The sequence below is a fragment of the Plecotus auritus genome, assembly GCF_963455305.1.
Source record: "Plecotus auritus genome assembly, chromosome: 3".
In the NCBI taxonomy this organism is placed as follows: Eukaryota; Metazoa; Chordata; class Mammalia; order Chiroptera; family Vespertilionidae; genus Plecotus; species Plecotus auritus.
Genome location: NC_137772.1, coordinates 74,781,558 through 74,805,591, shown reverse-complemented (window position 1 = coordinate 74,805,591; position 24,034 = coordinate 74,781,558).

Sequence of the window (24,034 nt, the reverse complement as noted above, 5' to 3'; positions counted from 1 at the left end):
ATAAATATGCATCAATATGTTCACTATTATGTTGCTTCATTATAAAAAGAGGAAGCATTATTTTATGAAATATTATTTTATTATTTCAAATGCTTTTAAAAGTGGATTGAAAACTCAATTTTCTCAAAGAACGGGAAATGTTGCCATGTCCATTGGATCATATATGCTGGGGAAGGTATATTCCTCTTTTCCCTGCAGACACTGTTCTTCCATGAGATGTATTAGTGGTTCAACATAAAGAGTTGGAATGTTTAAACTATAGACTACTTTTGTTGTATAATTTAAAATATATATATATATATATATTAAATTAATTTCAGAGAGGAAGGGAGAGGGAGAGAGAGATAGAAACATCAATGATGAGAGAGAATCATTGATCAGCTGCTTCGTGCAGGCCCCCTACTAGGGATTGAGCCCAGAACCCGGGCATTTGCCAGAATCAAAACTGGGACCTTTCAATCCACAGGCTGATGTTCTATCCACTGAGCTAAACCAGCTATGGATTGTTTGTATAATTTGAATTACCTAATGTATCAGGGATTTTATTTTTTATTACAATTCCATAGATCTATCTTTTTTGGTAAGATTACAACCTGAAAGTTGCATATCAACTATTACAATATTTATTGATTACAAAGACAAGGCAGTCAATATTTTTAAAATAAAAATATAATGAGGAAAATGTCCCAATATTATATCAAGTACTTTATCTTTAATTTTGCGTTTTGAAGGAGATTAGTATCAAAAGGATATAGTATTTAACAATTAATAAATATATTGAGGCTCTTATTCTAAGCATTAAAAAGCACTCTAGATGTTAACCAGTAACATATTTTTATGATACCACATTATTTCTATATCTGAATTCTTCTGGAGCTTAACACTATATAGCTAATCACAATCTGTAGATAATCTAAAGAAATTTTTAATTCAAAATGACTAAAACTCAATCATATTCATACTGAAGCTTATATACTTCAGTTCCAACTCAGTGACTGCTTCATCACCAGTCTGATCACTAAAGCCAGAAACACAAGTCATTATGGCATCTACTTCATGCCTCACAGCCATATCCAATGCATCACCATTTTAAAATAAGATTCATATTTTTTTAAACTATTGATGTTGTGATTACCTGCTCCTTGTTGGCTTTATTTTTATCATGTTCTGACTGGACAAATTCAGTAGTTATTAGTTTCTTAGAGATGAGCTTTCAAGCTTATCTACATCTTTTACAAACCCCAGTATCTTTTCAAGTACACAATTTTTACCCTGTGTTTACAATCTTTTTAAAATCTAGAAAATGAGGACAGTGAACAGGGATAGTTTCATTCATGCAGAATTCATTGTGTGTGTGTGTATGTGTGTGTGTGTGTGTGTGTGTGTGTGTGTGTAAGATATCATTGCTGAGCTTTTATAATGAAGTCTAGAGATTAGTTTATAAGCCAAGACCCTTCCAAAAACCTCCAGTGAAGTTTTTTGTTTGTTTGTTTGTGTGTTGTTGTTTTTTATTGTTGTTGAAATACTAGTATACATACTGGAAGATAGTGTGTAAGCAATAAGCAGACATGCCTTGAAAACTATCATATCATTATGGTCCATAGATTGTAATAATATATTCAGAATAGTAAAAATTTTGGAATTTGTAACTATGCTAAACAATATCAGTTTAAGAGAACTGTCATTGTCACACAGAGCCTCCATTATGATATCTGTTTTGCTGTGTAATACATTATGAAGGGGAAATATTTTAAATAGACTAGAAAAACCTCTTTTTTCTACCCAGGATTTTAATTCAACCTCTTGATAAATGGTAAGTTTTCTATGATAATTTACTTGACTACCTGGAGATTTTCATAATACTATACTAATAAGATTTTCAACTTGACATCTTACAATTCACTTTGAACATCAAAGCTTGTCCTTGAATTCTTTGAGACCAGATATTTCTTCTCCTGTGAGATAAATACACAGAATGGAGAGTGCTTTCAAAACAAAACTATGTCACCTACATAGAAAATATTTATTGATATAATCTCATTCATCAACAATATTTTATAAGTGAGACAGTATATACAATTGCCTCAATGTCAACTTTATTGCTACTTTGATGTAATGGAGCATAACACAATTCTTAAATCACTTGAACCACGTAAGGCTTGCTTTTAATATCAACTTCTTTGCTGATTCATAACTCTTCTTCACAGCCTGTATTATCAACTTCTAAAACAAGGTTATCATCTTTAGTTGGATAAACATGTAAAGAAAAAGATGTTACTATTACTCTCACACTTTGTCTATTTTACTAGTCATTTTATGAGGTTGTCTATAAAATAATTAGGTGTTCTTTACTATCAAATACTATCTATGTAAGTTTCTACTTTCTAATTGGCATATTCAACACGAATAGCATAGTTTTACAATGTGCTCCTTTATCAAAAGACTATTATAGTTTCATTTACATTATTCAACACATCTCAATATTATTGAATTGAAATAAGGTTTAGATAATTACTCACAATGTGACTCTGAGTTGTCTTAATGCTTGTAATAACTCAGATGTCATTTTGCTGGCACTTTGCATGATTTTTAGAGACTGCATAGTTCTGCAGTTCTATTATTGTATTTTCAATGTAATCAATGGAAATTTCTGTGTATTGCTTTTTTGAAGCTCATAGATCTAAATAAAAATGTTTCTTATATATTCAATCAAAATAATTGAATTGAAAGAACTATAGTTAAATATATATACTAAAAGAAGGATATTAGGGAGCAAAGAGCATTCTAACATTTTTAATTAGGTGGCAATGTTGACAAGGTATGCCTGTAGATGAAGACTGCAACTGTCCACTTGGACATATCCAAAGGATAAGAATAAAAAATAACCTTAAATTGAATTATTAATCTTATTGTTAGAAGTACTACTACCTTATTATTTGAAAATATTAAATGGACATATTATTGAAAGTATTACTTGAAAGTATATAACAGAATAAAGCAAATAAATAATTATCTTCTAGTTATTAGAAATCAAGATTTTCAGTATAAGAGAAAAGAGATTAAGTCTAAAACCTAAGAAGTTAATTAAAATCCAATAACCTCACATTTAAATTGTTATAGCAATATAAACATATGATTTGCTTTTTCTTTATAAAAATTATGTAGTTCTGTCCACTGAGAAATCTTTGAAGACATAACAACCCAAAAGCAATGAGAATCTCTGTGGCCCTAAGGACAAGTACCATTTTCCACTAAAAAACAAACAAAAACTGCTAATTCTAAATTGGCAACAGCAAAACATACAGGATGAGGTTTGAACACTAATGGGATTTTATCCACAGAATTAAAGGGCCAACTTAATGTGGTTCAATGGTGTAAAAGATAAAATATTGAACATCAAAAATAGTTAGGATGCAATAGTTTGAAGTACATTAAATATATAAAAATTGATCTATCCCTAATACAAGTGAGCCACAGACAAAATAAAGCCTCACTGGTTATCTTTGAAGTTGCCAAATATTAATATTCTAAAATCATTAAAAGAAAATGTAAACTTATGAAAAGGAAAAGTGAGGTCACTTTTCATTAGAATAAAATTGAAATGAGAAAGTGGAAAATATTGCTTCGCTTCTCATTTTCCCAATGTCTATATACATATCACATCATATGTATAACTTTAATATAACTTTAAAGGCAATGTAAAGATCTTATGTTTTTAATTTGTCAACCACTACAGCACCAATGCTAAGTAATTACAACATAAAGACAAGATCCCAAAACTAAGGTGCAGTAGGCCTCTTGGTTCCCATGACCTTTGATGTTCTAGAAACCTAGGATCTTTATAAAAAAATAACCATAGATCAGTTTTCACTTTCTAAATGCATGCTGCATCGAACTCTCTCCTTACCTCTATGAAGGTTTACTACCCACATCACATAATTTTTAGAAATAACCCCTTTCTCTAATCTTCATGCAATCAATGTTTCAGATCAAACAAATGATACTGGTATTTATGCCAAAGGTCTTAGAATGGAAGACTAGGAAACAAATTTAAGTAAATAAATGGAGAACTTAAAGATGTTAGTAATTAATATAGAATCCAATAGGATGGTTTGAATTTAAGTGTCTGAATATAGTACAAGTGGAGTAAGATGCATATTATTTTCTATTATTGATAAAATCAGAAGTTATGTAATATGTATTTGATATAATTTTATTAAAAATAATGCTTAAGATAATATTTGGCACTTGGAATACAATAGTTTATAAGATCTATTATTCTACCCCTCCCTGAGAAGCACATAAATATATTGCAATGTGAAAAGTAAAAGGGTAACCATTACTTTTACCTTTTGTTTCCATCTTTTGTTTAGTTATTTACATCCCACCTGTGTGTGAAATCACACAATATAGTTTCCAGGGTTTGGGGTCATTGGGATAAATAGATGTTGGTCAAAGTGTACAAACTTTCAGTTATGCCATGAGTATGTTCCGGAAATCTAATATCAACATGATGACCATACAGTAGTTAATAATATAGTATTGTATACTTAAAAATCGCTGAGAGTCTATCTTAAGGATTCTTACTATATACACACATAAAAGGTACCTATGTGAGGTAACGGATGTGTTAATTAACTCAATAGTGGTAATTCTTTCACAATGTATCAAATCACATTATACATTTCAAATATATTATTATTTGTTAAATATAGCTCAATAAAATTAAAAAAAATAGAGTTATGAAGGTGATAATTAACTTGACTGTGATAAGCATTTCACAATCAGTGTATATCAAAAATCAACTTTTATATTATAAATACATACAATTTTATTTTTCAATTATAACTCAGTAAGGCTAAGGGAAAATCATAAATTGAAAAAAGAGAACAAAAGGAAGTCTAAGGGCAGTATTTTTGTACTTTATAGGGTAGCAGGACAGGAGCTATTATATTAATAATCTGAAATTACTAGAGATATTTTCCCCAGAGAGATAATTTGACTGCAAGCTGGTTAATACAGGATGGAGTACATTAAGAACACCAGACGGCAATGAGAGGAAAGGATGTCTCATAATTTGGTGAATAGGCTCAGAACAAGAAAAAAAATACTATTGGGACTGAACATAAATTTGTTTTACCCATCCAAGTATCCTCAGACTCTCAGGACTTTATAAAAACTTGTTATCTCTAACCAGAAGATCCTTAAAATGTTCTCTTGAAACACCCAAAATTGATATACATACCCAGTCTCACTACACATTTTCATATTCATTATGCCTTTTCCTGATACTCCTTAGCTCAGGTCTTAGTCAATAAAATAACTCTAGAAGGTCAATACTCTTCTTTAATTATAACAAAGTACTGAATGTTTAATTAAGCTGGTAGGCTCAAAAAACTCACTATTAGATTTAAAAAGAATGACATGAGACTGAAGATGTAGAACTGGAAAATTAACATGCTATGGAAGGTCAGTCAATACTTCATCTTTTTTTTAAAATATATTTTTATTGATTTCAGAGAGGAAGGGAGAAGGTGGGAGATAGAAACATCAATACTTCATCTTTAGCCCAAGCAGGTTTTGCTCCGTGGATAGAGCGTCGGCCTGTGGACTGAAGGGTCCCAGGTTCAATTCTAGTAAAGGGCACATACTGGAGTTGTGGGCTTGATCCCTAGGGGCGTGCAGGAAGCAGCCAATCAAAGATTCTCTCTCATCATTGATGATTCTATCTCTCCCTCTGCCTTCCTCTCTGAAATCAATAAAGAAAATGTTTTTAAAAAATTAAAATATACTTCATCTTTACATTTGAAGGACTGCACATTATTTTTGATATGCTCTCGGTGTGTTTGCTTCAACTCACCATGCTCTTGATCTATATAAGCAGACTGACTGTGCCTTCACTGTGAGCTGGATTGAACCTTTACCATGTACTTGTGGCATCCAATGGACTCCAATGAACATAAAGATTTTAGTTTATTGGGTCAATGAATCATTTCCTTTTGAAGAATATTTTTTAGAAGATAAATAACTGAAAAATGACATATGTTAAAAGACTCGCTGACAGTATAATTAGTGAATAAGCAGTAAGAAATAAACAATTAGTCACTTTACTGAAAGTTCTTAGGTAACGATTGTCTGAAAATACACAAATTTCGAGTCTTGCAGCACACCAAATTGTTAATTTTCCAGTTGAGGAAGAGATAAGAATATAACATGCCTTCCTACAAACACATAAAAGGACCTTGTTCAAGGATTGAGAAAATATCTAGTAAATCAATCTTTCTGTTAATTATAGAGTTTTACTGGGGCTTTGTCTTTTTACCAAAACAAATTACTTTTGTTTAAAAAAAAAGTATTACTTAAGGGACTTCAAGGATATGCTTGACAGTTTCCTATTTCTTCAAAAGGTCATCTGTTTTGTTGATCAGATAGAAAGACAAAAGTCAATTAATTGCTTATCAATAAAAGGTCATTTCTGATCTAGAGAAGGTCTTTAAACAGAAAATGTTTAAAATATATTTTTAACCCAATCATAAATATTTTTACACTGAAAGGAATGTAATTAACTAAGATATATTAAAAACATCAAATTATATAAAAGACCATCATAGAAAAACTAAGTGCTTATTATATGAAAAAACAGGAAGATGATATAATAGGCAGATATTTATTACACAAAAATAATTACTTAATTTTCAAGCAATACTATTATATTTTAATAAAGATGATTGAAAAAATAACTAGTCTTAGTAGATATTGAGTTTCTACTATATGCCAGACACTGTGTGAAGAGTTTTAAATATCACTTTTATTACCCAAATAAATGTTTATAACCATCAACATCATCACTATCATCATCATCACCATCATTTTATTATTATTAAGGCACGTGGAAGGCTAAGTGGCAAAATAGCTACAATAGCAATGAATAATGACTATATTTAATGTTTCTTAAACTTATAAATCTAGACTTAAAAAAAAGCAATACAGACATTAATTTACCAATATAATTTTCTATGTGACAATTTATACATTTGACCAAAATCAAAAGATTACTTATAGCTCTTTTTCTCTCCTGTTGTTTTTCTGAATATTTATGGAACATTAAGTTCAGAAATAGTGGACTGTGATGCAGATTTAGAAGCAACATTTATTGTGTATTTATAGACTCATTCATATTATCTTCTAAAATAATGTACTGATTTTGTTATTTTGATGAGTAATAATTGTACCTCACAAAGATGGTCAGATTGGCTATTTTTAGTGTTTATGAATGAAGCAATTAGGTAGCAGTTGATCTATATGATAACTCACATAACAGCAGCAAGGACTTTGGTTTCATAATGGTCCTATAGTCCATGCATTATTATACCATTTCACTAATCACAAAACTGAAGTTATCGAGCTAAATCAGGTACAGAAAGGTAGTGCTCAATTCAAAACAAAAACTTTGGTTTGGTTGACCACAGTATCATACAACAAAATAATCTCCTTCTCCTAGACACTGCAGAATATGAAAGTCAGCTAATGCTGACCGAGTTTTACGAGAAGAGTGAAGTCAGTTAAATAAGAAAAAGGAGGAGGGGGAATTATGAGAATTATGAGAATCAACCTGTAATCTTTTCTGTCGAAAAAGGAAGTTCCTTAGTTGAAGAGCAGCCTTTCTGAGAGACAGCTGCCATTCTAAATTGCATGACTTACAATTCCCCACGAGGCCGCCATTTAAGTTTTGGTTTCCTAAATGTCAACCCCTCCCCATCTTTTAAATTAGCCAATTGCACAAGAATGTGAACCTGAGTCTTAACCAATCAGGGTGGGGGCAGACTGAGTAGGGGTTAAAATCCAAATGGACTTCCGCTCGGTGTGGCTGCTTACTAGACTCTTGTTGGTTGCACACCTTTCTGCAGAAGTAAAAATAGCGCCTTGCTGTCTGACTCCCCAGTATCCTTTGTGTTCTACCAAGACCCCTAACTCTGGGATTCGCCTTCTTTCTAACACAAGGACCACTCTGGATATTTGCAAATGAAGAAAATTTAGTAAAACTATTACAAGGGCAAAGATATTACATGATCCTTAAGAAATTTTTCCAGCCCGGCTGGGGAGGGTCAGTGGTTGATGGTCGACCTATGAACCAGGAGGTCACAGTTTTATTCCCGGTCAGGGCACATGCCCAGGTTGTGGATTTGATCCCTGGTGTGGGGCATACAGGAGGCAACCAATCAATGATACTCTCTCATCATTGATGTTTCTGTCTCTCTCTCCTTCTCCCTTCCTCTCTGAAATCAATAAAAATATATTTAAGAAAAAAGATTACAACTCACTTTATTGTAATACTCTATTTTTTAAAAAAAAGGAAAGTTTCCAAAACCAGAACAAAGTGTCCCATCAGTGAACTAGCTATGTTTGCTACAATGAATACTCTTAGATAAAAGAAAACCACCAATGAGACCAATAATTTCAAAACCTCATCATTGGACTTTTGATACCAATCAGAATGGTATAAACTGAACACAGCCTCTTTCCCATTGATTATAATTAAAATTCCTAAACAGATACAAAAATTGAAAATTGAATAGTTTGAAAGTTAAAAAAAAAAGGGGGGGGGGTAAATTCAACAGATCCCCGATATGGATCTATGAGCTCAACAGTTTTTGGAACTAATAATAAAGCTAAAGTAAAAATGCAAAATATTAGAACATAGTGGAATACAATAGAACCTCAATATATGGGAATTCTCTCTTTTGTACTTTTCTAAATATGTTATTATAAAAATTATAAATTCCAACTTCAATTGTCCACATTTTTTTTTTTTAAAAAAGGCAATAGCATAGGTTTGCTAAAGATCCATCTAGTCCAGGTGCCTGAGAAACTGATTCTCTTGAGTGGTCACAACTGTAGACATGATTTTTATTATTTTTGTTAATGGTGTCAGTAGTATATGTTTGTTTTGTTTATTGGTCTACATAGTACTGAAAAATTCTTGTCACAGTAAAGGAGTCTTTTGGGATAAACAGGACTATGGAATCTAGAAAAGACCGAGGGAGAAGAAATATTTCTTGAAAAAAATAGGATTGAGAAGAGAGAAGAGAGCTTTGAGTCACAAAGTTTCACAAGTTGAAAAGTTCCTTTTTGAACAGAAAAGCAAAATGGGCCAAGATTGATCATTAAAGACCTACAAAAACTTTCAAATCTTTTCATATATTTTTAGATACATAATAATATAAAATATATAAATATATAAATAATATAAAATATATGTCTACTATATATAACCATTATCTCCCTATCTATCATCTGTCTTCACCATGATTAGTATTTAATAATTACTGATAAGAACAATGTGTGTGAAAGAAAAGATGTTAAGAATGAAATAATCAATCTGCACCAAAGGCAACTTATCCAGATCAAAGCAAGGGGAGAAAATATCTCTTTTGAACATAACTATACTTTTTTAAGTGTTACTAAACATTAGAAAAGCTGACCTAATAAAAGTATCCTGCCTTAAGAATAATAAATACAGCCCTGGCTGGTGTGACTCAATTGGTTGGAGTATCATCCCATACGGAAAGGTTGTGGGTTTGATTGGCATTTGCAGGAGGCAACCATTGATGTTCAATGTTTCCCTCTCATAGATCTTTCTCTCTCTCTCCCTCTCCCTTCCTCTCTCTTTAAAAGTCAATAAAAGCATGCCCTCAGTTGAGGATTAAATATGTATTTATATTTAAATATAACAACCAATGAATACATATGTAGTCTGTTACTATATGTTGTATACACTGAGTGGCCAGATGATTATGATCTCTGAATGAATAATCATCTGGCTACTCAGTTTATATCCTATATAATAAAAGAGTAATATGCAAATTAACTATCACTCCTCTAAACCACAAACCACACCCACCAGCCACACCCACCAGCCAATCAGGAGCGAATATGCAAATAAACCCAACCAAGATGGCTACGGCCACAGAGAGCAGGAGGGAGGCTTGGGTTTCCCCCGCAATGGAGGAAGCCAAGCTTTCCGCCTGCCCTTGCTGGCCTAGGCCTCCACTCAAGGCTACAAAGTTTCAATGATAGAAGATACATAAATCCAAACAGAAATGGCAGCAGCCACGGAGCTGGAAAGAGCAGGAGGCTAGGGTTGTCCCCGGTGATGGAGGAAGCCAAGCTTTCCGCACACGCTGGCCGACCCAGGCCTCCACTTAAGGCTACAAAGTTTCAATTATAGAAGATACATAAATCCAAAAAAAATGGCTGCTGCCATGGAGCAAGCAGAAGGCTTGGCTCCACTCAAGGCCACAAAGTTTCAATTGTAGAAGATAAATAAACCCCAGATACCAGGGCCTCCGCTTGGGTCACCAGGGGGCATGGCCGGCCTGCAAACCACCACAGGCCCCTCGCCCAGGCCGCCCCACGCCCCAAGGGAACCCCACCCTGATCCGGGACACCCTTCAGGGCAAACAAGCAGGCCCCCCCCCTTGCACCAGGCCTCTATCCCAGGGGTCCTCAAACTATGGCCCACGGGCCACATGCGGCCCACCAAGGACATTTATCCAGCCCGCCAGCTGCCACTACCTGTCCTGCTTAGCAGCCGATTCATCCTGGGCCCACAGTGCGCATAGGAATTTGTTCATAGTTTGTTTTTTAAACTATAGTCTGGCCCTCCCATGGTCTGAGGGACAGTAAACTGGCTCTCTGTTTAAAAAGTTTGAGGACCCCTGTTCTATCCTATCTAATAAAAGAGTAATATGCAGATTGACCATCACTCCAACACACAAGATGGCTGCCTCCATGTGGTCAAAGATCCTGCCCCCATGTGGACACAAGATGGCCACCACAAGATGGCCAGCAGGGGAGGGCAGTTGGGGGGACCAGGCCTGCAGGGGAGGGCAGTTGGGAGGGACCAGGCCTGCAGGGGAGGGCAGTTGGGAGGGACCAGGCCTGCAGGGGAGGGCAGTTAGGGGCAAACAGGCTGGAAGGGGAGCAGTTAGGCATCAATCAGGCTGGCAGGGGAGTGGTTAGGGGGTGATCAGGTTGGCAGGCAGAAGCGGTTAGGGGCAATCAGGAAGGCAGGCAGGTGAGCAGTTGGGAGCCAGCAGTCCTGGATTGTGAGAGGGATGTCCGACTGCCCATTTAGGCCCAATCCTGGTCCTGTTCTGCTTAAACCGGCACTCAGACATCCCTCGAGGGGTCCCAGATTGGAGAGGGTGAAGGCTGGGCTGAGGGACAACCCCCTCCCCCGTGCACGAATTTCGTGCACCGAGCCTCTAGTTTGTGTGTGTGTGTGTGTGTGTGTGTGTGTGTGTGTGTATATATATATATATATATATATATATATATATATATATATATATTTTCTTTTTTAGAGGCCCAGTGCATGAATTTGTGCATGGATGGGGTCCGGAGAGCCTGGCCAGGGGGAGGGGACATGGGCAGTTGGCCAGCCTGCCTGCGTTCGAACTCCTGGTCAAAAGGACAATTTGCATATTAGCCTTTTATTATAGAGGATATACACTGATTGGCCAGATTATTAGGTGTTCAGAGATCATAATAATCTGGCCACTCTGTGCATTAAGAAAGTTTAATAAGTTAAAGGGATTGAATATTAATTTATTTCTAAGTGCTTGAATTTATTGTATGAAGATTACCATTTTGTTACTATATCAATGCTGTATCACAAAAAGTAAGGCTATCAATATAATTACGCTCTTACAAAGGGAAAACTTAAAGTATTTCAATTAGCAACCTCTTAGATAACTACCATTATAGCAAAATAAATACTAATTAACATGGTAATCTTGGCAATTAATAGATATCCAATCAAGTCACTATAGCTATTTTACTAACATTGGTTAAATGTTCAAATTCTTTGCAAGTTTAATGTATTAATTAAGTCAATAAAGTACATTTAATGTTTTTCTTGTTGAGATAATCATATGGCAACTAAATTAACTTACTCTTATTCATTTAAGTTTATTACAATAGCATGTATTTAGTCTACAATAAATGTAAAATAAATGTAAATATTGAGAAATTTCAAAGGTTTATGCAATTCTAGGTAATTTAAGGACAGGTCCATAAACCTAGGAAGAATGATATTGAAATGTGGGGTTTGATGGTGTAGACTTTTCTTGTCCTCATGAAGTTTGAAGAATAAACTTCAAAGGGACAAAAAGGGATCTTTAATAAAAAATATATAAATCTATTGGAAGCAGATACAAACTCTATCTGGGCAAGGGGATCCCCAAAGGGGACTGTTGTAGTGTAACCCCATCTTACAAAGGACGCCTTAAAAAGTCGAATTATCGAGTCATTTATTAAAAGCCGGCGGCATACGAGGGAGCAAAAGCACTCCAGACCTCGCAGCCCCGAACAGCTTACCGCATCTGGCTTATATTGACAGAATATCACAAAGGTATCGATTACATCTTTGGGTCTGGAATGAAGAACCTGTTTCACGAAAAGTATTCTTTACAGAAGCAAAAATTGGGCAAATTAGTTATCTAAAGTATCTAGGAATCACTGAATCAACAAAAACACAGTATCTGGGACCACCTGGACAATTTAGAATAATTGTGCTGTCCAGATTCCGGGATCACTGAGTCGACAGGAATGCACTATCTGTAGCTACTGAGACAATTTAGGATAATTTATGCTCTTCTGATTCCCAGAAGAATGTGCTTCAGTAACCAGTGAGATCACAATCAATGGGATATTCAAACCACCATCAATGGAGTTTTCAATCATGAATAAGTTCTGAAAATCAAAATAACTTTTAAATGAGTACAGAACCCAAAACGGCAAGGTTAAAATATTAAACAGCAATTTTTGCCCAAGTATGGTTGCTACCATACTTCAGGACCCCATGGGGAGGGGCCCCCAATAGGAAAAGCCTGCTCGCTCTCTCTAATGGGAGAAATAAAAAATCCCTTTTTGTGCCCCTTTGTCTCCGGTTTATATATACTGCAGTTCTTTGTTTGAATCTGACGTTTTCTAATTGTTCCCTTTCCTTCATTTGGGACCCCCCCCCCCACACATTTTCCTCATTGGTCATTTGGTCATTCTGCTACATGGTATAAGTTTTCAAAACTCAAAGTCCACGTGGTGCCCCCCACTCTTTCTCCCCCTTATCTTGCTGGTTGGAGTCACTTTTTTATTTACATTATGGTTTTCTCCCCGTTGTGCTGGCAGAGAAAGCCTTATCTTACAGCTCTCCCAGCTACTCAGGCCAGAGATATCTCTGTTCTTGGTTTATGGCTGTTTTAATTGCTTAGGCCAGAAATGTTTCCATCTGTCTGTGACCTTTCTCTATCCTCTCTACAAGTAAGAAACTAGTAAACACCCTGGTGTCTTCAAGTCTTCATTATGTATTCCTCTCCATGGACCCTCCTCAATCTTAAAACTCTCTAAATCTGCCTATTTTGTCCCTAAAACTCGTTTCAATATCAACTGTTTTATGTGAATTTTACTCAATTTTTGCATATTAAAATGTTAGTTATGAATATGTATGTATACTCTGGCCTTTGAAATTACTTAGAACTGTTTTATTTATAAAAGTAAAAAGTATTTATTAATACTTCAAATATATGCCAATCATTTTAGAAAATTGTTTATTAAATAATATATTCAGCCGAAACCTGTTTGGCTCAATAGATAGAGCGTCGGCCTGCGGACTGAAAGGTCCCAGGTTCGATTCTGGTCAAGGGCACATACCTTGGTTGCGGGCACGTACCTTGGTTGCGGGCACATCCCCAGTAGGGGGTGTGCAGGAGGCAGCTGATCGATGTTTCTCTCCCATTGATGTTTCTAGCTCTCTATCCCTCTCCTCTCTCTTCCTCTCTGTAAAAAATTAATAAAATATATAAAAAATAATAATATATTCAAATAATTCACATTTTTATGTAGCAGAAATTATTTAGAAACAAATTTGAGTTACTAGCTTATCTTACCAAGATTGTTAACCATGTAAAGCTCAAGGAAGTTAAAAATTTCTGAAGAATCAAATGCAAACACAGACAGACTAAAAGCATATGTTTTTTTTCTTTTCATTTCTAAAGTTTTAAAGCCTAAATTTAAAATAAGTAGCAAAGCCTTTTGCTGTTTTTGTTGTTGTTGTGTTGTAGTGTAACCCGCATCTTACAAAGGACGCCTCAAAAAAAGGTCAAATTATGGAGTCATTTATTAAAAGCCGGCGGCATACGAGGGAGCAAAAGCATTCCAGACCTCGCAGCCCCGAACAGCTTGCCACTTCTGGCTCATATTGACAGAATATCACAAAGGTATTGATTACATCGTTGGGTCTGGAATGAGGATCCTGTTTCGAGAAAAAGCATTTTTACAGAAGAGCAACTTAGTTATCTAAAGTATCTATGAATCACTGAGTCAACAGAAACGCATTATCTGGGACCACCTGGACGACTTAGAATAATTGTGCTGTCCAGATTCCGGGACCACTGAGTCAACCAAAACTCAGTTATCTGTAGCTACTGAGACAATTTAGGATCACTATCTGTCCTGGGTCCCAGAGGAATGTGCTTCGATGACCAGTGAGATCACAATCAATGGGATATTCAAACCGCCATCAAGGGAGTATTCCATCATCCATAAGTTCAGGAAATCAAAATAACTTTTAAATGAGTACAGAACCCAAAACAGCAAGGTTAAAATATTAAACAGCAATTTTTACCCAAGTATGGTTGCTACCATACTTCAGTTGTTGTTGTTAGTCATGCAGATATCTCTTATATTACAAATTCTATAGAAAAATTTAAGATTGATTGTACAAAGAGTTTATATTAGTCATCTTTTTTTTTCTGAATTCAGTGATTTTGCACAACACTCACTTTGATAATGCAAGTTATTAAGTTTCTATACAACCCAGCCCTACTTTCCAATCAAACCTGCCTATAGTCCTATTCCAGAGAATGCTGAGTGAGCATGGAGCAAATGACAGGGGGAGATGGAAGATTTCTGCCTTATAAATGTTTGGATCTTTTCATTTTTATTTTGGTAGGTTATGTAAAGTGAATTTTACCAGCTTTGTGTTGTGTGTTTGTTAATAAACTATTTTTTTAATTAAAATTTTTAAAAATATATTTTTATTGATTTCAGAGAAGAAGGAAGAGGGAGAGAGAGATATAAACATCCATGATGAGAGAGAAACATGGATCGGCTGCCTCCTGCATGTCCCCCACCAGGGATCAAGCCCACCACCCAGGCATGTGACCTTGACTGGAATTGAACCAGGGACACTTCAGTTCCCAGGCCAACGGTCCATCCACTGAGCCAAACCGTCTAGGGCTGTGAATAAACTCTTTTATTTATTTCATAATAATACAACCCTGCTGTGATTTCTTTGCTGTCATGGCCTATGTTCTCTTGGTATTCCACTGGATGTTGGTTTGAGCATTTTAATGTTCATGTAAGAAATGTTCAAACCTGTAGAGAATTTTTATACAAGTTTATTTGAGCCAAACTGAGGACACATGGTGGGAGCAAGATCTCTTCTAAACAATAACAGTTTTGCACTTATGCATTTAAAAGGAGGGGGGCATAAGAGTGAATGGAGGAAACAAGGCAGAAATTGGATTATAGGATAGTTAACAAGATTATGTGCTCTCTTGAAGGTTAATATCCCCTTCCAGGGGTATTACTTCTGTTATTTTAAAGGTTATTTTAACCTAGATGCAAGAACAATGAACGGGGCTGACTTAAAACCTCTTCATAGACCTGGAGCAGAACTACCCATCTGGTCAGGAATTTATGATCATATTCTCTATGCGGTTACTTTCCATAGAACCACTTTTTTTTCATCCACAGTAATAAAAATAAACAAGCACCTCTTCTCATTCTAATATTTCATACAGCCTCAGAGTTCTCTAGGGGCAGAGACCATCATTCCTACAGTAATTAATGTACTGGCCAGGAGCATTTGCTGAATGTCTCCATATGTGTGATCTAAGCGTGGCAGGTGGCAAACGCAGTGGTCCAGGTTCCACTCAATCACCAGCCTCTGGTCAGTTCCAGGGCATGAGCTGGGGTCCAAACACATAAATGAGCAAGGAGATATGGCTCCTGTGTGTTACAAAACAACATCCAAAATATAATCTGAGAAGAGCATAAAAAGCTCACATTTTGGATATTCAAAGTTTAAGGCAAAGGCAAACCAAATGATTATTTTTTTCCAAGTTTCAAACTTTTCCAAGTTTAAAATCAAAAATATTTCTGGTTTTGACAGAAAGATCCCCCAAAAATCCAATTGAAGATAATCATATTGCAGTATAATGATTCTGATTCTTAGAAATACAATATTGAAATGGGTTTTGTGTAAATATCAATAATTTCTCATTTAAAATGCAATTGTAATTAGTAGAAGATCATTTGAAAATATTGAAGCAGGAATTTTAGGGGGACATAGGCTGGCTTAGGGATTTCTTAGAATTGGGGTCCATGGGAAAAAGCACGGGCTGCAGACTGGGAGAAGGTACATTTCCATAACACAAGGAAGCCAGGTGTAGTTACATTACCATAAGACAAGGAGGCAGCAACAGGTATATTTCCATAAGACAAGGGAACTGGAAGTAGCCAAGAAAGGTCATATTTACAAAATAAAGAGAAGGAAGCCCTTCATTCAGAAGGAGAAGAAAGCACAAAGGGAATAGGAGAACAATAAGGAAGGAGTGGGGGGAGAACTATAGTTACTATAGTAACCAACTTGAAGGGGGATATTGACCAATCAGAGGGGATATCAGGCACCAGGGTCTGCAGCCTTTATAAGCCGTAGGGAAGAGGAACCCAGTGGGACTTTTCCCCCTCCCCTCGTGGGAGTCAGTTCTGTGGGACTCTTCCCCTCCCCTCATGGGAATCAGTTCTGTGGGACTTTTCCCCTCCCCACGTGGGAGTCAGTTCAGGGACCCTTCTCCTCCTCCCTACTTGGGAGTCCATTCTGTGGGACTCTTCCCTCTCCCCACGTGGGAGTCTCTACTTGTTCTTCAATAAATCTCCACCTTTGTTATACCACTTTCTGTCCGTGGATTCATTCTTCGATTCCGGCGGACAAAGAATCCGGGGTCCAGTCCAAAAATTCGGTATCAACATGTACCAAAATTTTTCACTGTTAAGAATTGATCCTAAATAAACAAGGTTTTATGAACATTTGCCCTTTGCAAAAAATTAACTGCAAGGAGAATTTACATATATAAAATATATAGAATAAAATAATGGTAAATCTATAAAATGATTTTATGAAAGCAGATTTTTTTTTTTTTGCTTTGCAAGGTATGTTAATCAAGGTTCTCTAGAAAAAGAAAAGAAAACAATAGGAGGGAAAGAGGGAAACCAAGAGAGAATGAGGAGTTGGCTTACGTGGCTATGGAATCTCAGAAGTCCTATGGTTGCTCTCTGTCATTTGAGGCAGAAAAGCAGGTGTTACAATTCCAATCTAACCGAAGACCTGAGAACCAGAAAAGCCACTAGTGTAAATCTCAGTCCCAGAGCAGTATTCACCTCTTAACTCCAGCAGACAGGCTGGCAGGCAAAGGGATGTATTCTTCCCTCTTCTGTCCTTTGTTCTAGTCAGGCCCTAAAGAGATCAGATGCTCTCCATTCACAATGGGAAGGGTAACTTTACTGAACCAACCTGTTTCAATGCTAATCTCACCAGGAAACACTCTTATGAAAAGACACCCAGAATTGACCTTTAATCTGGTCACCCCTTGGCTCAGTCAAATTAACAAATAAAATAACCTTCACACAAGATGTTTACAAATTATTAGTGAGAAAAGCAAATTGTAAATAGTATATATTACATAATTACAGCTTCATACAAAGGGTATAAATGTATTTCTACATGATACTATACCTATTTTATTTTATGTTCTGAGAGCATATATGAGATTTTAATCGTTCTTGTCTATGCCTACTGGAGTTATAATTAATTTAAAACCATTTTCTTCTTATATTTATCCACAATGCATATACATTTTTTTGTATAAGTGGTTAAATGTTGCTTTTATGTGTTTATCTTTGTCTACTCAGAAAGAATTCTCACGTGTACTTTTTAAAAATTACATTCACAACTTGAGGAAAGGTATCTGTTGGGTAAAAAGTAAAAGAAATTCTGCACATTTCTTGAAGACAGAGAATGTCTTGTAGATTGTGGGTACTCCATACATGTATGTTCATTTGAATTAAGCTTTATTAAGCATTAAATTTCTTAGACTCTTTTAGCCCATTTATTTACAGGTATATTATTTTTATAGTTAGCCACATGTATGACCATTAACAGTTCACATGACCAAACACATTTTGCATTTGTAAAATAATTCCTAAGTATTATACGAATCAGTACAAATTACTGAAAACAATAAATAAATAATAGATATATTATGAGTTGCTAGTTTCATTCCTTATTAAATTCTGCTATACATCATTTTGAGGAAGTCTAATTATACATCAAGGAAAAGGAGTTACATTTTTTGTTCTTATTTGACATGGAGTTTATGTCAGGTGTTGGGCATACCTCCCATATAAAATAATATTCTCCTGGGTTATAGTTATGTCCCCAGTCAGAGCCTCTGTAATATGACGGAGGTCAATTTAGAATTAACTTTTAAAAAATGTTATTGCTTAATTGTTCTAAAACAAAGATGAATTCTCTTTGAGTAACTTTGACATTTTATTTTATAATTTAACCTTTATGCATATAGCAGTAGGTCTACAGAATTTTTCATGTATTTCCTTCAATTCTAGCCATAAGAGGTATATACCTGAATATAAATTAACAATACAGGGTGTATTAAAATATATCTAAAGGAAAATAACTTTTCAAACTGACTTGTGCATATAACTGATTGTATGCTTTAATAATGGAAAGAAAAGAAAAAACATACAAATAGAAGTCATTAACTACACCTGATTTTACTTGCCCAAGCCCAGATTAATTAACATCATGTTCTCTTTAATTGGAAATCTTAAATATGCATTTTAGTAATAAAAAAATACAACACTAAAAATTGGAATCTAAAGAAATTGCTTTACACTGCAATATCTGGGAACAACTATACTGGCCACGTGCAAGGCAACTTCCCCTCTATGACATAGAATGGTGCAGGAAACTTAAAGATGCTCTTTTAAAACTTCACCATTTAAAAAAAAAGGCAAATAAATTTTATAAAAATGTGATTTATAGTAAAGGCATAACATGTTGGCATTAGAATTGAGACCAAAACTCAGGCCTCCTGACTCAATACGTATTACATAATTTTTTTTTATGTGGCACATAAATTCCTGAACATAAATTTTCAGAGTTGTGTGTCATCCTTAATATAGACGTCAAGATTACATATGTTGATATATTTGAAAACTAAATAAATCACATTTGCCCAAAACTTACACTTATCTTAGATAGTGAGATAAAATATGGCCAGATACAAAATTATAACAAAGCGTCACTGCTCTCTTGTGTCAATAAATAAATAAACACATTGCATAAAATAATAAACAAGAGAAATAAATTGTTAAACTGAACTGACCAGTTGTTTATCTGAACTGAGATGTTTTAGATTAATATTTTTAAATAATTCTAAAAGAACTAGTAAAACAGCAAGCCTGGTGTGCAGTGGGGAAGGGATTGGAAAGGCAACTATTAACATTCTAATAAGTCTGTGTAAATTATGGAGTCAGAAAATTTTTAATGAATGACTTTTGTGTCTATAGACAACTTAAAATTATAAAGGTGATTTTCATTTATTTATTGTTTTCTTCTTTGCTTACAATGTTGGTGCACTTACAGAGTAAAACTGTGCTCTTCCAAAAAGAAAAGAAAATTAAAGATGAAAATAAAAGAAAAAAAAAATAAGAAAAGAATTTATCTTCTGGGAAACAGAGTAACAACCTTACATTCCTTTTCTTCTATATCTTGACATAAAACAAGTGAAGAGGACCCCAAATATCATTATATTCTCTAAATTACACCTGAAATACTAACATGAATAATGTCCATATGATACCATAAATACTTATTCATGTTAAATTTTGTCTTCTATGTATCATCCTTTTTCTTAATGCTTTGAATAATAGAAAGAAAATTAAGTCATATTAACTTTTTCTAATGGTTTCTGCTTAGAACCAGGATATGCAAATGAATACAAAGAAGACAATGAGTTAAGTAAACACTAAAAATTTGAAAAGTAAATTTTTGAGGCATTATTCACACATTCATTTATTGTTGTTCACTCTATGCCTGGTAGTGAAAATATGATATCACTAAAATACAGTTCCTGACCACAAGAAGATACAGGCCAGTAGGAAAGACAGGTGAATAAACAAGATATTACATACTGATGACAATATTCAGAGATATGTATTTGGTGCTAGGTGAGGATAGAAGGAAGGAGGATACTTTAATCACAAAAGAGCACAAAAGTAACAATTATAATAAGCAATTTCAAGAGAGGTGGTGCTTAGTTAAATTTTTAATAATAGTCAAGAAAAAGAAGAGAGGATATATCCTTCAAAAGAAGTGGAACATGCAAGGCTCAAAGGAAACTGGACTGTTACTAGGATTTTCAATGCATTTAGAGGTCAAATGGAGAGTCCAAATTAAATATATAAATAATGGGGTAGAATCTGGCAATATATAAATTGTTGTCTAGTTGTTATAAGATTGGACTTTTAGGTCTAATACACTTGCCTTCAAATGTCATTTCATATAAATACTGGCTATTGCCAATAAGTAAGTAGCCCTTTGCCTCAGTATTTCAATTGCAAAATGTTTTGAAAAGCATCCATGATGAGATAATATAAAGCTCCAACTCTCTAACTAAATAAACTTCTTAATTGTAACCATGATATATGTGCTCCCAAATACAAAGGATGGCCTTCATCCTATCATCTCTGATATCTCAATGACATTCCATACATTTGACACTTCCTCTTACTAGGGAGCAACTTAGAGAACTTATATCCAAGATGCCACTTTCTGTTCCTCATCATTCTCTGTCATCTTACACTTACATGTCTCTGTTAATGTTTCTTCCTTTTTGAGGCTTTTTAATTTTGGAATTTATCAACCTTTGTCTCTCTGTGTTCTCTTCACTTATAATTTCATATTTTTAGTCTTATGGATTTATTTTATTCCCATTTCCTAAAAAAGCCATCCACATGTCTTACAAATATACTCCAGAGCTCAGGCACCTTCTCTGATCTCTATGTCTGTATATCTGAATGCTCATTAGTATCCCCACTAAGTATCTTGCTAAAATATCAATCATGGTCAAAAGTATCCTGAACTTTCCCTGGCCTCATGCCTCAGTTGATTGGAGCATTGTCCTATGCATCAAAAATTACAGGTTCCAGTCCCAGTCAGGGCTCATACCTACATACCTAGGTTGTGGGTTCTATCCCCATCAAGGCATTTACAGGAGGCAACTGATTAATGTCTCTCTCACCCATTGGTCTCTCTCTCTCCCTTCTCTCTCTCTTTCTCTCATAATAAATAAACATATCCTCAGGTGAAGTTTAAAAAAGTATCCTGGTCTTAAATGCAAAATATATTTTCTTTATTCTTTATCTTATTAAAGAATATTATTATTCAACTAGTTAATTTCTCAATTCTGAAAAGTGGAAGCAAATATGGACAACTTTATCTTTCTCATGATACTCATTGTCAGACTCAACTGTTCATTCTTAAACCTCCATCCCATTTTTATTCTAATTTCCCCACTCCCCTCCCCTTTGGCAACCATCAACTTGTTCTCCATATCTAAGATATGCTTCTGTTTTGTTTTGTTTATTCACTTCTGATTATTTTTTTAGGTTCCACATGTAGATAAAATATAGTATTTTTCTTTCCCTTGCTGACTTATTTCACTTAACATAATACCCTACAGATGCATACAGTTGTCAATGGCAAGATTTCATTATTTTTTATGGCTAAATAATATTTTATATTATGAATGCATAACACATCTTATGTGTGAAGAGGTATCTCATTGTGGTTCTAATTTGCCTGTACCTGAAGATTAGTGATGTCTGTTTCATATGTCTGTTGGTCATCTGTTTGTCCTCTTTGGGAAAAATGTTTATTTGGGTCCTCTGCTTGTTTTTTAATTGGATTGTTTTGGAGGGTTAACTTGTAGTTTTGTTTGGGTTACTTTAATGGTCTTTGAATTAACCTCTTGCTTCTCTCCACCCCATGCTAAAACATCCTTTCAATACATGCTGTCTAGAATAATCTTTAAAAAATATGTAACATTGAGACCTTCAAATGTTCACTAGTCTTTAGAGACTTCTGTTCATCTTTTGAATAAGATTCTATTTTATTTTACAGCTAGAAGTCCAGTGCACAAATTTGTGTACCAGTGGGGTCTCTTGGCCTGGCCTGCAGGATCAGGCTGAAACTGGCACTCCAACATCCCCCAAGGGGTCCTGGATTACGAGAGGGCACAGGCCAGGCCAAGGCACCCCACCGGTGCACAGTCAGGTTGGGGAGGGACATGGAAGGTTGGCCAGCTAGGGAGGGACCACAGAAGGGCTCCAGGGCATATCCAGGCCATCTTTCTCAGTCCCAACTGGCTGGACCCACAGCAGCAAGTTAACCTACTGGTCGGAGCATCTGCCCCCTGGTGGTCAGTGCACATCATAGTGATGGTCAACCAGTCAATTGTCTGCCCCCTGGTGATCAGTGCACATCATAGCGAGCAGTTGAGCAGCCTTAGCATATCATTAGCATATTACACTTTGATTGGTTAAACAGATGACTGGATGACTGGACACTTAGCATATTAGGCTCTTATTATCCTATATAATAAAGAGGTAATATGCAAATTGACCCTTATGCCCTCACACAAGAAGGTCGCCCCCATGTGGTCAAAGATGGCTGCCCCCATGTGGTCAGTGATGGCTGCCACAAGATGGCTGGCAGGGGAGGGCAGTTGTGAGAGATCAGGCCAGCAGGGGAGGGCAGTTGGGAGCAATTGGGTCAGCATTGGAACAGTTAGTCATCGATCAGGCTGGCAGGGGTGTGGTTAGGTGGTGATCAGGCTGGCAGGCAGAAGCAGTTAGGAGTAATCTGGCTAGTGAGCGGTTGGAGCCAGCAGTCCCGGATTGTGAGAGGGATGTCCTACAGGGATCGAGCCTAAACCTGCAGTTGGACGTCCCCTGAGGAGTCTCAGATTAGAGAGGGTGCAGGCTGGTCTGAGGGACACCTCCTCCCCCAGTGCATGAATTTTGTGCACCGGGCCTCTAGTATAGGATAATTATAATGTCTTGTAACTCTATCTTAAATATGCCCCTTGCCCACTATTCCAAGCTAAGTCCTACCAATCCTACAGGTTTCAGTTAATTTTTATTTCCATGAACTGGCATTTAATAAGTCATTCAAATTTGATTCATCCTTCCTATTCTTCACAATATCAATTGCAGTATTCAATGCTATATTTAACTTTTAAACTTTTTGTTTTATCTCCACCACTAGCTTATGAACTTCAAGATATTACAGATTCCATATGTGACAGAATACACTATATTTTTATTTTCTATTGCAGGTCCTGGCTCATAGTGGGTATTCAAAAAACAGTCATTGAACAAACACTTAAATGAGTAAATGAATTGTTTCTTTTGATAGGAATCAACATGATCACAAGCATAAAATAGCTAGGCTACATGAAAAATTATGCATTATTTTCCTTTTTATTGAAAGGATAATAAATAAACTAAATTCTATGCACATAGAACAGTTTTGTTAGACAATGGCAAATATATATACTAATTTGAAATGTTATTTTTTTGTTCAGAAGGAAAGGAAACTTCAATAGCAGTTTTAGCATTGTGTTTCTTTGTAATTAAAATAATAGTATAAGAAATATTTTTTAAGTTCTCTCACCTTCAGCCACTAATATGAAAAGCTAAATGCAATATCTTTCTATTTCAGTAATATAAAAAATAAATGTTGCTGGACAGTTTACTTTTCATCAACAAGTGCTTGAGATATTATTTGATATGATGTAAAATTGAAAATGATAAGTTGTTCTTA